The 9,608-nt window shown below is 42.6% G+C and overlaps 1 pseudogene; it reads left to right on the plus strand.

Annotated features, from left to right (window-relative positions):
- Positions 1-212: 212 nt before the first annotated feature.
- LOC133126666 (serpin B6-like) lies at positions 213-9,279 on the plus strand (annotated as a pseudogene).
- Positions 9,280-9,608: the final 329 nt, after the last annotated feature.

Consider the following 9,608-nt stretch of genomic DNA (forward strand, 5'->3'; position numbering starts at 1 on the left):
ACTAAAGATGTCTACGTGCATGTCATCACAGTGTTAAAATGTTGATGATGCTATAGGTGCTTCGCTTTAGAAAAGAGAAGAAACGTGAAGCTCCTGGACTGCAACAACAAGAAGTAAAAAGACAGCTTCCACCAGGGATGCTGAAGGCGAGAAAACATGTAACTGCAGCTGAATTTACTAACCACAAGGGATGTCTGTAAATTGTGTTAACAATGGATTTTGGGTGAGCTACATTATCGCCGAGGTAATTTTTCTTCCTTTGGCTTGTTGAAGTTACCAGGTTTAAGTGTCCTTAATACAAAGGACCCTTTAGTATTCTATGTAGATCTTATTTCTATTTTTTGATTAATAGGACAATAAAGATAGGACAATTTATCTTGTCAGGAAACAAGCTCTTTCAGATTATATATATTTTTTGTTATAATAGAAAGTTCTAATGGGATCATCAAAATGATTCATTAATCTGGGACAGCCCACCAAGAGAACATCCAATGTTGCAATGGGTTAAGCCTTCTGACAATTTATGAGGCAGAGTCTCTTCCATTTACAATGCCTTGGTACATAAATCTGCTTCATGTTTATACATAGAGAAATTATGGGACAGGGAACTGTCCGCATTTAATCAAGATCTAGACTGGGATACTATCTGGCTTAACCTATCTCAAAGCTCCAAAAATTTAGCCCACCAGCTAATCCGCTACAAAACTATCCACAGAGCATATGCAATTCCTTTTAGATGGTTTCAAGTGAAACGAGCTTCGAACTACATTTGTAATATATGTATCATCCTACCAGGCACATTTGTGCACATGGACGTCTGTGGACGTGTGTAGTGAATGAACTATCAAAACTGCTGGGTGTCTATATTCAAAAAACACCACACCTCTGCCTCTTAAATGATGACTCTGACCTAGAACATACTGTAACCCAAAGGAAAATGCTGATGGCAGGTTTCACAGCTTCCAAAAAAAGTTATTTTACAACTATGGATCAACCCTCATATACCACCTAGGACATTTTGGAAGAGCTACTTGGTGGATGTTGTGAACATGGAATATCACACTGCTAGATTAAACAAAGCCAAGAAATCCACTCTACAAAAATGGAATGTATTTTTATGTAAAATTCAAGAATCCCCTGTATAATATGATAACGTGTTATCTTGTATTTTAATTTCCTTTAAATTTTTTTTTCTCTTTCCACCCATCCTTGGATGTATGTACTTTACAAATACCTTGTACCTTTGTAACCATCTACCCGCCCCCCCTTGTTTATAAAAAGCAATAAAAAGTTGATCACAAAAAAAAAAGATTAATTAATCAGAAGAAATTGAAGCATGAGATGCCTTACTTGCATTTCTGTAAGGAAATCTGTGTCACAAAGTGCTTGTCTGTGCCTGTCTTCAGTCTCCCCTTCATGAAGCTGATGATGACATTCATGCTAGATTCAACAAACTGATGTCTGAACTCAACAAAGAGGGTGCCCCGTATGCACTGTAGGGACTACAACTTCCACATTCCCACAGGAAAATTCTGCGACGTCCACCACGAATGACGTCTAACTTGGTTCAGCCAATCCCGTAATGGCGGGAGCAATAAACGGTCCCGTATAAGAGCAAGACACGTTCTTGGGATCTCTCTTCTGGCTCTTCTGCTTTTTCTGCCTCTTCTGCTTCTTCTCTTCGACGCACCCTTTTTGGCCATTCGCTTCAGCTCATCTGCTCCGAGACTCGGACAGAGGCTGAATGCTGCACAGCGCACTACCAGGCCTACGGACACACCCAGTTACCTCGCGGTAACTTCGTCGCCTATAGCGAGTGGAAACTGGTGTACGCGGAACGCTACATCAGTTTACTCCTGCAAAGCTCACCATCGAACAACAGCAACGAACTTTTCCACCCGGAAAAGGGACAAGCGAACATCCTTCCAGCAACCGAGTGGACCAGACGACAGCGCGCGGCTAAGACGCCCCAGCCTGCGCATCTCTCCAGGACACGCATTCACAGCACCATCGTGGCTCCCATAAGGACAGCACGTCTTTTGGATCCAATGCGTATGGACTCAGTAAGAGAACAAACATTCAGGCATAGCCAGTGTTTAGTTTAGTCTTAGCTGTTTTCGTGAATCTGTGTTTCTATATTTACCATCCTACTATTGAAATGTGTTTGGTTAGCTACATATATATGTACGTGAATTGATTCGCCGTCTTTTGCGCATATATAGAGTAAAACTACTCAAGTAGTCCCATCTCACAGCTAACTCTAACTCATTACCATATCCAGAACTCTAGCTTACTCAAGCTAGCTACTCCCACCTTTCCTTTGTTCAAGCGACACGCGCGCTCGCGCGCGCCCACACACACACATACACGCCCTAACGTAACCTACTAATTTACCCAACTAAATTTCCTTACTAACTTCCCGTTAGTTTATCTGTTATGTGTTTGTATGTTTGTTTAATAAATATATTTTATTAAACCCCGGTGTCCGTTTTGGAATCACATAGACATGAGAGCCGAGTTAAAGCAGTCTTTCGAAGAACTTCCAACCTTCAGGTTATCGGTATGTTTAATCATTAATATTGGTTACTTTAATTATTAATTAAAATACTAAATTTGTGGTTAGATATTTCTGATAATAGTAATTTTATGAGACTGATTACTTTTTGCAGTTATACTGCTACACAACGTTTAACTGGCGCCCCGGTTTCGTAGAGAGTAAAATCCCTGCGTTATTTGGCGGCCCGTGCGAGGACCCTACATAATTTGGAGTCCCGTGCGAGGACCCCTACAGCACTGAGCCTGGCAAATCGCCCGTATGGGGAGCAGTCTTACGAGTTTGTGGAGGTAATGTTTTGTTGATGAATAGCACAGATTTGCCAATACATTTGCCAATACATGCACATACTTGTAAAGGAATGTATGCACAGTGGACAGAAGACAAAGTTAAAATTGATTATTGCAGGATCAGATGAGTTGAGAATGACACACTTTGAGTGTGGAAATCAGGTAGTAATTGCACTGTGATTTGTGATCTGTTCTCTGTAACAGTTTCTGTGTTGTAAGCCTCCAGCCTGTACTCACTGATGCTGACCAAATGGATCATACTTTTAAGATTGGATTTATTTATTTGCAATTTTAGCACAGTATCAACAATAGTTTATTTTATATTCCTCAGTTGAAGGAGGTGAGCATTTAGTTAAAACATATTGCAATTATTGTAATGCAGCACTAGGGCTGAAAAGAGAGTGCTCCATATCCACTCACTGAGCACTAATTCAGAACTCCACTTCTAACCCCCGGAAACTCCATTTTCTCCTCTCTCCTCAACGCACCGCCTCCTCCACCTCAGTCCTCCTTCGTTGCTGATGACTTTGCTGACTTTTTCGATGAGAAGGTCACAGTCATCCGCAGATCCTTTATAACCGCTGCCCCCCTCACTGTGCCCTTCCCCCCCTCTAGGCCCATCCCTTCTTTTTCCACTTTCTCCCCCCTTACAGACTCTGATGTTTCTCAACTCCTGCTCTCTCACCGCCCTACCTGTGCCCTTGACATTCTCCCATTTGTCACCTCCCTTGTCAACTCCTCCCTGTCTTCCGGCTGTTTTCCTGCATCCTTCAAGAGGGCCCACATCACTCCGTTGCTAAAAAAGCCTACCCTGGATCCCTCCATCATCCAGAACTACCGCCCGGTATCTCTTCTTCCTTTTCTTTCTAAAACCATAGAACGAGCTGCTTCTACTCAACTTTCTTCTTTCTTTTCTAACAACAACCTGCTAGTCCCCCATCAGTCTGGCTTCAGATCGGGCCACTCGACAGAGACCACGCTCCTCTCCGTCAGTGAGTCGCTCCATGCCGCACGAGCAGCCTCCCTGTCCTCTGTCCTCATTCTTCTAGATCTCTCTGCTGCCTTCGACACTGTGGATCACTCCATCCTCCTGTCCGCCCTGTCAGCAACGGGCATCTGTGGCACAGCCCTGGACTGAATTGAATCTTACCTATTTGGTCGCTCCTTCCAGGTTGCCTGGGCTGGTACAGTATTGACACCTGGGCCCCTTGCCACAGGAGTTCCCCAGGGCTCAGTCCTAGGCCCGCTTCTTTTTTCTCTTTACACTCATTCCCTTGGCCCTGTGATCACTGCACATGGGCTATCCTACCACTGCTATGCGGATGATACCCAACTCTTCATCTCGTTCCCACCATCTGATACACAGGTTTCTGCCCGGCTCTCTGCTTGCCTGAGTGACATCCAGAGCTGGATGGGCAACCACTATCCAAAGCTCAACCCAGGCAAGACTGAAATGATATGCATCCCTGCTAATACCTCTCCCCACCTGGATCTCTCCATTTCCCTCGGGGATACCACACTCACGCCATCACCCAGTGCAAGGAACCTCGGCGTGGTGATGGACAGCAGACTGTCCCTTTCCGAGAACATTGCAGCGGTGACCCGGCCATGCAGGTTCTTCCTATACAACATATGGAGAATCCGCCCCTTTCTCACCCCCTACTCGACCCAGCTCCTGGTCCAAGCGATGGTTCTGTCCCACCTGGACTACTGCAATTCCCTCTTGGCTGGCCTCCCAGCATCCGCCATCAGACCCCTCCAACTTATCCAGAATGCAGCAGCTCATCTGGTCTTCAACCTTCCCAAATACTCACACGTCACCCCCCTGCTTACTTCCCTCCACTGGCTGCCTGTCATGGCTCGCATCAAATTCAAAACATTGGTGCTAGCCTTCCAAGCAGTTAAGGGGTCTTCCCCAGCTTAAAAATCATCAGACCCTACACCCCTGCCAGACCGCTTCGTTCAGCCTCCACAGGCCGCTTGGCACCTCCCCCTCTCAGAACCTCCACCTCACGCTCACGACTACTGTCTGTTCTGGCTCCACGGTGGTGGAACGAACTCCCCATTGAGGTCAGAACTGTAGAATCTGTGCAAACTGAAGACGCACCTCTTCAAGCAGCACCTCTCCCCATCCCTCCCTACCTCCCTGTGAACCTGAATTGTTGTCTTTGTGATTTTCGTAGTGTTTCGGTATTTTTGGTTGGCTAGGTAAGCAGTATTTGGATAGTTAAGTTTGGTCACTTTTGCTTTGTTGTTTGTTTGTTTATTTGTTGATTTAAAAAAATAATAATTTTTTTTTTTTTAAATAGGCCCTTGTCCTTATCTTTGTTGTACGGGTAGCAATTGAAATTGTACTTCCCTCTAGGGTCTTTCAGCGCACTTACCCCTGGTTATGGGTATGCACTTTGTTGTACGTCGCTCTGGATAAGAGCGTCTGCCAAATGCCAATAATGTAATGTAATGTATTCGGAACATTTTTATTATTAATGAGAGACATCAGAGGAGAATGGCCAGACTGGTCAAAGCTGACAGGAAGGTGACAGTAATGCAAATAACCACACATTACAACAGTGGTATGCAGAAGAGCATGTCTGAACACACAATGCATCATGACTCTAAGTGGATAGGCTACAGCAGTAGAAGTCTAAAAAATAAGCTCAATAAATACCTAATAAAGTGCTTGGTGAGTTTATATGCATTTAAGGAACGTAAATGAATGGCTACAGCGGTTTTGCACCATTTTCTTCCTGCACGTGTATTTCAAACACCCATAATACCTTGTGTAAATTAGACAATGAAAACAAAAATTAAAATGTAATGGAACATCTTGTCGGAAAGTCGGAAAAAAGGTATATTTCCCAAAATGTTCTCATTTATTTTCATTGTAAACACATCTATCAGTTTGTTCAATGATCTGTGAATTCATTTTTGCATCTTGTATGTACATTTACATTTACATTTACATTGTATGTAGTCTTTTAGTCTCTGTTTCTAGATGGACAAAGTGATCTGTTTTCTTTCTCTTTCTCATAATGCATGTTCACGCATGTGTGTACATGGCAATGTAACATTCAAAGGGTACGCTGTTTTTCCTCACAGAAACATGCAAACATATGGGAGATGGTTTTTTTGTATCATATTTTTGACTCTGCCATAGGCCCAGTATGCTTTTTATACATTCTTCATTTTTACCAGATTGTAAAATTTTATTCTGTGCCCCTACCCTGGACCACGCCTTCCAGATTGCTTTTAACACTATGTAATCTGTACTCCTTGAACTTCATATAAACGAAATGACTGGTGTTTTCAAAGACTTGCTCCATCTATCTCTGATGACTAACTCAGCTCTCTGGTCTACAGCACATCCTATGGATATCACCTTAATTGCAGTGACCTGGTACTTTTTAAAGTCCAGTGACTGCGCTGGGCAGTTGGAGGAATTAACAAAAAGACCTTAAACTTGACATGATGATTTTAATATGAACACATAATTCATGACACAGTGACTGGTGTGCTCCTGCTTTGAATCCCTATTTTATTTCATACTCCATGTTTATTGTGATTTTAATTTTGAGATGTTGACCTCAATTCAAAGATAAAAAATTCAAATTAATTGATTCCGGATGGTGCAGTGGGTAGCACTGCCGCCTCACAGCAAGGAGGTCCTGGGTCTGAATCCCGGTTTGCAAGCTTGCAGGTTCTCCCCGTGTTTGCGTGGGTTTCCTCCCACAGTCCAAAGACATGCAGGTTAGGCTGATTGGAGAGTCTAAATCGCCTGTGGGTATGAGTGTGTGAGTGAATGGTGTGTGTGTCCTGTGATGGACTGGTGACCTGTCCAGGGTGTATTCCTGCCTTTAGCCCAATGTTTGCTGGGATAGGCTCCATGCCACCTGCAACCCTGTTCAGGATAAGCAGGTTAAGATAATGGATGGATGGATGGATGGATGATTTTCTCCCAAACATTGATAAGAACTTGATATATTCCTTTGGAAATAATCAATTTTTCGGTGAAAGCCAGACACAGCTAAGCATTCACTGTCTTTGTAAATCTGTAGAAATACATTCAGGACACAGGCAGAGCTGGAGACTGTTGACTTCAAATCAAAAGCAGAGGATGAAAGGGTGAGGATTAACAGTTGGGTGGAGAAGCAGACTCAAGATAACTGCAGTTACAGACACATCTACAGGTTCAGGAGACTTTCATTTGAAATCTGCAGATCCTCTGTCCTACGTATTCCACTGAAATGATCAAGAAGTGGACAGCTGCTTGCGGTTATTGGTTTCCATTGTTTGGCCTCTGATAAATGATTATAATTGTGAATGCTTTACAGCAGTGCTTTTTAAACTGACTTGAAACTGAAAATTGGTTGCAGGAGTGCTGGCTGCAAAGTGGGTCCTGGAATGGGTCTATAGTCCACTAGACTGTGCTAGTACATTGGAAGGCCTGAAAGGCACAAAACCTCTAATTTGGGTCCTGATATTAAAACATTGAAGAACCAGTGCCTTCCAGCAACAATCAATCATCGTGGCCGCCTGTAGCGTAGTGGTGAAGGTAAATGACTGGGACATGCAAGGTCGGTGGTTCTAATCCCGGTGTAGATACAGTAAGATCCACACAGCCATTGGGCCCTTGAGCAAGGCCCTTAACCCTACATTGTTCCAGGGAGGATTGTCTCCTGAGTTTAATCAACTGTTTGTCGCTCTGGATAAGAGCGTCTTCCAATAATGTCATAAAATCATTGTATGAACGATGTTCTAGACTAAAATATCTTCATAGTTGCTTGACATGTAGTTCATGTTTTGTAATACTCTAAACATTGACTTCACGTATATTTTATGAAGTATTGTTTTTTACAACATATTTGGCACCTGATGCCTTTCTTTGTTGTTAAACTTTATGTTCTGCATTTTGTAGGTGTTGACGATGAATCGCATCTGCATTATTCAAGACATACTGCATTATATCTGTCGCTGGGTATCTTAATTAATGTACTTGTGTGACACCATCCCATCTATATATTTCCGCTTTATTGTGCTTTCTTGTAGATAAAATCAAGAACCTGCTGTCGAAAGGGGCTGTTGACAATATGACCAGTCTGGTGTTGGTGAATGCTATCTATTTTAAGGCTGATTGGGACAAGAAATTCAAAGGGAGAGACACATATGAGCAGCTATTCAAATTGAATGAGCTAACATGCTTACTCAGTTTCCAGATTACTCCATTACTGCAAAATAATTGTGAACTGTTGCCTACTCTAATGCGGGGAAGGCTTTTATCCTCTGTGCTGTTCAGTCACACTTTTGTCATTTCTTGACATCAGTTTGCAAAAGATGGGACTCCAGAGCATGATTACTCTCCTCGTTTGTAGTTAGGTCACTGATCCAACTTTGTCTTGAAGTGAAACGTTGTCTCCATGACAGTTGAATGATAATTTCTGCTTTATTTTCCAATTTTAGAAATTTACTTTTTGCAGTGGTATGCAAAGGTTTGGGCACCCCTGGTGAAATTGTATGTTTTGTATAATTTGTCTAAATTAAAGGAGGTTTTAAAAACCCCTGCCGGGTACCCACTTACAGTAAGCACAACATATTTCTGTAATAGCGTGAGTATATCACCGCTTTAATATTGTACATGGATTGAAACATATATTTGAATGATCTTTAACGTCTTCAATTTTCAGAATGAAAGTAAGCCAGTTTAGATGATGGGACAGACAGGCAACTTTGGTTTGACGTTGGTTTGAGGTCAATTGTCAGATTCTGGAGATGCCTTACATTGGTAAAGAGCTGAGCACACTCATTATTCTGCCTAGTGAGATTGAGGATGACTCCACAGGGCTTGAGAGGGTAAGACAGATTTCGGTGTATAATTCAATTATAATGATGCCTACAAGGGAATTGAGGCAATACCCAGTAGTTTCAAACTTGTCAGAGTATAAGAATGTGTGATAATATGTGGTAAGGAGTGAACAAGCTTTCAGAAATCCACCACTCTCAACTGGATTAATGGCTTCTTTTCTCCTGCAGTTGGAAAGGGAGCTCACGTACAACAAGCTCATCGAGTGGACACAGCCTGAGAAGATGGAATCTATTCGGTTACTTTTGGCTGTGCCCAAGTTCAAGATGGAAGAGAGCTATGACCTGAAAGATATTCTGGTCAATATGGAGATGAAGGATGCCTTCGATGTGTCCAAAAGCGATTTCTCTGGCATGTCTCCCAGCAATGACCTGGTGGTGTCCAAAGTGGTGCACAAGGTCTTTGTGGGGGTGAACGAGGAGGGCACAGAGGCTGCTGCTGCCACTGCTGCCATCATGATGCTTGGATGTGCCAGGCCACCCCCAGATCAGTTCATCGCAGACCATCCCTTCCTGTTCTTCATCAGACACAACCCCACTCAGAGCATCTTCTTCTATGGCCGTTTCTGCTCCCCTTGAAGTCTTAAACTCTGCAGTTTCCAGTTATAAGCAGTAGTCTAAAGAATGACTGTCTGCATGTTAAATAGCTCTGCAATGCTGTTTGCCTTAAAATAATATCTCATTGTTATCTGCTTCTCAGAGCTTAGACAATCCTGCTGCAGTGCATTGTTTTCATTCATGTCCATTGTATCGTCTTTGAAGATAAATCCTGGCTTAAGACAAAAGGTTTCCTTTCTGTTCATTATATTTTACTCAACACTAAAATTACAAAAAACAACTAGCAATAACTAAGATCAGATTTCTCATTTGTGAAAATAAGTGTACAAAAGCCTTCTTTGTTAGTTCCT

The sequence above is a fragment of the Conger conger genome, chromosome 4 (assembly GCF_963514075.1).
Source record: "Conger conger chromosome 4, fConCon1.1, whole genome shotgun sequence".
NCBI classification, from domain to species: domain Eukaryota; kingdom Metazoa; phylum Chordata; class Actinopteri; order Anguilliformes; family Congridae; genus Conger; species Conger conger.